The sequence below is a fragment of the Polyodon spathula genome, chromosome 3 (genome assembly GCF_017654505.1).
Source record: "Polyodon spathula isolate WHYD16114869_AA chromosome 3, ASM1765450v1, whole genome shotgun sequence".
In the NCBI taxonomy this organism is placed as follows: Eukaryota; Metazoa; Chordata; class Actinopteri; order Acipenseriformes; family Polyodontidae; genus Polyodon; species Polyodon spathula.
Genome location: NC_054536.1, coordinates 65,069,846 through 65,076,189, shown reverse-complemented (window position 1 = coordinate 65,076,189; position 6,344 = coordinate 65,069,846).

Here is a 6,344-nt window from a genome sequence, read left to right as displayed (position 1 = left end):
GCGCAGTTAAAGAAACTATCAGTTAATTGCCGTTTTGGAACATTTCTGGAGAAAGCTCTATGAGACCGGCTGGTTTTTCTCTGGACTCCGAATTGCCGAACTAAGAGACAGGTTGCTGAATGCTGCTTCTACAAAGGACCTAACGCTGGCTGCTGCTTTGGAGATGGCCTCTGTGTACGAAAGCACGAAGAAAAGCACAAAGCAGTTTTCCCAAAGGCCAACTGTGTCTACAAAAACTATCAAGGGAAAGACAGCACTGATGGTGAAGAGGAGCCCTTGTTTTCGTTGTTCAAGAACGAGCCATGCTCCAGAATCCTGCTATATCAAGGATTTACAGTGTCGGGGTTGCGGAAAAACGGGACACGCACAGTGGGCTTGCCGTTCAACTGCACCTAAGAAGAAAGCAGAGACTGCTGGAGAATGTCGCAAGACATGGGCCACTGGCGGGGCTCGATACCTTGCAAACCGGCCAGTGGACACCCCAGAGTCTCCAACTTTAACCGCGGACTCTGAGAACAGTAACCATGAGTCTAACTGCAATGTTGAATTGTACAGTGTAAATTCTAGCATTGATTTTGAAAAAACGTTCTATATACCAATACCCATTTCTGAGAACCAGAGATCTGTTTGCAAAATTGGCAGGGGGAACTAAATTCTCAGTTAGACCTCGCTCAAGCTTACCAGCAGGTGGAGCTGAATGAAAACTCCTTGAAAGCACCTGTTTCCAAGAATGTGCCAGAAAACTAGATCGTTCCTGGCCTTCCCACACCGATTAGCCTCATGGCTGAGCTACTGCGGAAAAATGTAAAATGGAAATGGTCTGAGGGTCGTGATCGGGCATTCTGTGAAGCTAAAACTAAACTTCTTCTAAAGTGTTAGTGCATTATGACCCGATGCTGCCAGTAGTGCTGGCGTGCGAGGCATCTCCTGTAGGAAGTGGAGCAGTTATTTCATCAATGTGTGGGGATGGCTCAGAGCACCCCATAGCTTTCTCCTCATGTACACTAACTAAAGCAGAGAAAAATTACTCACAAATTGAGAAAGAGGCATTGGGTATAATTTTCGGAATTTTGCAATTCACAGAATATTTGTGGGGAAGAAAGTTTACTCTCGTGATGGACCATAAGCCCTTAGTTATGATTCTGGGTCCTGAAACAGGAGTACCGTCATTGGCAGCTGCCCGTATGCAAAGGTGGGCATTGATGCTATCTGCTTATCAATATGACATCAGGTACAAATGTTCTGAAGACAATACCAATGCGGACACATTATCCAGATTGCGATTAGATATAGAAAACCCTCCACAGCGAAATCCAGTATATCGAGTCTCGTTGCAGATGAGCTGCCAATTACAGCTGAAGAGATAGCAGCAGAGACGGATAAAGATCATGTGTTGAGTAAAGTGAGGTACTATACACTCACAGGCTGGCCAAATACTGTAGATGAGGTTGGTCTTACACTTAATGTAAATCGGAAAACAGAGCTAACTGTAGAGAACGTTTGTGTTTTGTGGGGTTTTCAAGTGGTAATTCAAGAATGTTAATAGAATTACACGAACAGCACCCAGGCATTGTAAAACTGAAAAAGTTAGCTTAGATGCTGCTATAGAAAAATAATGTAAGGGGGTTTTCCACTAAGGGGGGAGGAGATGTTGTGCTTTGCTCTACAGGTATAGCACACATGGAATTGTTATCGTGTATATCAACACATGTAAGGCAGCGTGTTAGTTAGGGTATAAAAGCAAAGGCACGATTCTCTGTTCTGTGTTCTATTCTGGGTCCTATGTGTTACTGTAGCTGAATAAACATTTGATTTTACATAGTTCTCCTTGATCATAACAATCAGCGTGACCAAATAGCTCGATTTCTGTTTCACTCAAATGCCATTTTGTAAACTTTAAGCGATTGTCCTTGTGACATTTTTCCTAAGAGCTTTTTCCTTGGCCTGAAACCTTCACCATGTAATACTCGACCTGTGGTTGAAATGGAAACCCGGCCCCACTTGCAGTCAATTCACTTTGAATATCTTTGGCAGCCAATCTCAGATTGTTATTAACCTTCCTCACAATTTTTCTGCTTGTTCTTGGTTAAAGAACCTTCTTTCTCCCAGACCTAGGGAGCATTGTGACATTATCATGAGTCTTGTACTTCTTGATAATAGAAACAATAGTTGAAATTGACATACTCAAATGCTTGGAAATCTTCTTGTATCCTTCTTCAGCTTTATGACAATAAATCATTTTCTTCCTAAGGTCTTCAGATGCTCATTACTTTTTTTTCCATACTGGCTTATTGGTAATGACAGCAATCATCTTATACCTAACCCTTTTATACTCTAAGAATGTTCACCTAAAATCCAGACTTTTCTAGAATTAGGGTCTGCATTATCATATTGAAATTTGTAGCTCCTTGCAGAGGTCGCGTTAATGCAAAATTTTGCGTCCTAGACGCTAAATAAATCCATTGGATGGAAAAATATTTTGTCTTGCTTTCACTGGACGCACAAAATGGAAAGGGACACAGACATGCGTATCTGTGGTAATCTATTGCACTGCAGCAATGACTGTAAAATACTTGGGTGTTCAAAAAAAAAAAAACCTGTTCTGCCACAATAACTGCCTTGATTACGATACACTCCAGTCCTGTAGGTGGCAGCAATAAGCCTCCTATTTGCTAGCAATATTAAGGATATTTACTTTTAGGCCTGTCCACACTACATAACCAATCTCGAGAACCGTACTCAAAAACGTTTTAATTAATCCAGCTCCACCTGTAGCGTCCGCACTGAAGTACCAGTTCATGTTTAGTCGTGCGTAATGTGTACACACACTAATGCTATTAGAATAGTTCAGTTACAGTTCCTAGCAGCGCAATGAACATTGGAAATTAATACGATAGTATCCCACCATGCACTGTATTTTATTTTAAAATAATGTGTTATACCCCATATTAACCGAGGTCCATATTGCTAAAAAATAAAACAAGTAGGGTTTTATAAGAAATAAGAAGTTTTCGGGTTTTATTTTTAATCAGTTAACAAATTTAGCTGATTCTGTTTCATAATTAAAAGCAGAAAAAACTATAAATTGCAAAACAGTCTTAGCTTTTACCTTCATATCTTGCCTGAGCCTAATTCTGGTCCCATTAATTTTATTTCAAAAAGAGCTGACAAATTACGTTAATCGTTCATACCCGACCCTACTTTTAACCCGCATTTCATTTTTGCAGTCGCCTAATTTAACGTTATGTTTTTGTTATTTTCCGCACTAGTTAAACATGGGAATGCCCTTACAGATTTTTAAGCATAAAAAATAATACCTAGTGCAGAGTGTAAGCTGACAGCAAGTCACTTGGAAGTATTTTTTTTTTTTTTTGCTAAGCAGTCAGCATCTTCCGGGGATTCTCATGAAGGAGATTGCTCATCTGCATCTCAGCCATCTACTTCTGACTGCGCGTACTGCAGTGCCAGAAGCAGTTGCAAGCAGTGGTAATGCACAAAAACGCAAAAATACGTTCTTATCATTTTGAATGGGAGATGAAGTATCCATGGCTTACCAAGGCGGCAAGATGTACTGTGTGTGAAAAAGCTGCTGGCCAAAAAAACAAACCAAAAAAAATAAAAAAATATACCGACGGATGTACAGTTTTTCAAGAATCTTCACTTAAAAAAGAAACGGCGATAATGTTGCTGTATTGGAATGCAGAAAAAAAAAAAAAAACACACGTAAATGAAGGCAACAGTGCTTAGAATCCAGTCTCGTTGTCATGCAAACGGTCTACTGTTAATATATATAACAAAGAAAAAAAGTGTGTCTAAGTTTATATGCATATCTATACATACAGAGATTTTTTTAAACAACTACATGCCGTAGAGTTTAAACATTCATAAAAATATACTAAAATGCATATCCCTGGAGTATTTTAGCCTTTGTGTTAGGATGTATATTTGATTGATGGGAGGCAAAATTTTGGGCATGTGCATTTCAGAAATACATGAAAAGAAAAGCTAGCGTGACCTCTGACCTTGTAGACAATACTATCATAGCAATGCTTTAGAATTAGCATGTGAGTTTTGCAACAACAACAACAAAAAAAATAAAATGCTGAAATAAATTGTAGACATCTATTTTTTGTAACTTTTTTCCTCACCACAAAAGCAAGACTTTGTTTGAGAAATTTCTAGAAATTATACATTTCCATTGGGGGGTATGTAAACTTTTGACTACAAATGTATATAAGAGAGAGAAAGACCATTGAAAAAAGAGACTGATACTCTAGTTAATGTACCTTTGTAATACAATAATGTTTTCAAATTACATGCTTTTTTAGGTGGGTTTACAACAAACTTGGGCGGTGGGTGTAATTTTGTTTTAACAGGTGGGACTATGCTAAAATAGAAGACTTTAATAATAAATTTGAGACCTACAGTATAGTAAAGTACATATAAAATAAACTAGCACAGCATGGTATCTTAAAAAACATAGGGAGTCTAGAACTATTCAATGCACTGGAGTGGTGTGTGTGTATGTCCTGTATATTTAGCACTGTAACGGGTGTTCTCTCTTACGGTGTGGGTATCTGCTGAGAAGCGAGAGAGACACAGAGGATTTGATGTTGAAAATGCCACACAGGTGTCCAGGTTTTATTTAATACAGGTCATTGCAGTGGCAGGTGGCCGCCGCTAGGGTAGCAGTAATGGTATGTCTAGTGCAGGATAACATACACACAGGAGTACATAGAAATACAAAAATACAAAGCAAAACACAGGGCGTACTTGGTTCTGTCCCCCTGGTTAAGACACACAGTCGGGAGCCTTCAACCGATCCTTCTCAGGCTTGCAAAAGAACAACAAAGGACTGATTGAAACTTAACAATTAACCTCCCAGCCCTACCATATGTAGCACACACATACACATTATATATAATATACATTTACAGGGGCAGGCCTGCCACAAGCACATATTGTTTTCTTGTAAATCAATTTACATAAAATACAAGGCACATGAGCCAAAACAAAAATTTAAATAAAATACAAAACTTCAGGCTGGGCAGAGCCTTCACTGAACTTCAATTATAAAAATGCAGAAACACTCACCAAACTCCTTCACAAAACACCACCACCACCAAACACTTTCTCCCCCTTTTATCACATGTGGTTGGAGCCTAATTAATCATCAATTATTCAATAAAGGCTCCAGCCACATTCACACATGCAGGGATAGGAAATTAACCCCATTCCTGCCAACCACCATTAAAACAATATTATTTACAGGGCCCTGCCCTGCCACACAACTGTTTTTAAGAATTTATTTATTTTTTTAATAATAATGTAATAATCAGTAGAACACATGTGTACAGAGTGGATCAAGAGAAGGGAAAAGACAAGATTGGAAGACGTTATTAACAAGTCTTTGATACAAAATGGTTGCAAATCCACAGAACAAATTAAGACTTGTGTCTGCCGACACAATATTGCATTAACAGTACTGGATTAAAGAAAAAAATAACTAAAAGGGTAGACATATAACAAATTGTTAAACGTTTTTTGTATTTTGATATATTTTGATTATGCAATAGTTTGGAAAGTTCTGCTTTATACATCAATAGCCACTCACCAAAACATATTAAAATATAACTACATAGATAAAGACTAGGACGGACCAGTACACAAATATTTCTTAAATGTAAAAAATGTCTTTTTGACAGAATCTTTTTTTATTGCTATGAGTGTTTTGTTTTCCTGGTGTGGTGTAAGGAACGTTGATTAAAGCTTCTAGTGTTGTATCAGGTTTAAAGATCATGTGACTGTCCTTCCGTTTTTAAAGATTGTATTTACAGTTTAGAGTTATTTAAGTGGTAGGAATGGGAATGTGCAGAAATATTTTACTCTGTGCATTTATGTGGGATAAATGGATAGAATATTCTCCAGTGTGATATTCATTTTGAATAAAACTGAACACCCACTGTTTACGTCGGTTGTTTTTAAGTGAATAAAAGACATCTAAATCTAAAAGTTTTTTTTAAATGGTCTTAAAATTATTTGTAGTACTGGTCTTCAAAGAAACAGTAGACCCCAGCTTGCACTGCCCCCTGTAAACCCCACCAGAATTGACAGCGACACTTCAAATAAAGATCACGTTGGGTTTAAATTATGCAAAACGTGTCAAGCACATACGTAGGGGTTTGTATGTTGCCTTTGACATGTGTCACAGCCGTGCATTTCAGTCGATGCAAATGTCGTTGCATTGCGTGGTGACATTAGTTTGATCACTGTACATTAGACAGCAGGTCACTTTCAGGACAAAATCTCATGCTTTCATTAATGACAAAATCTGTCAAGTCTTA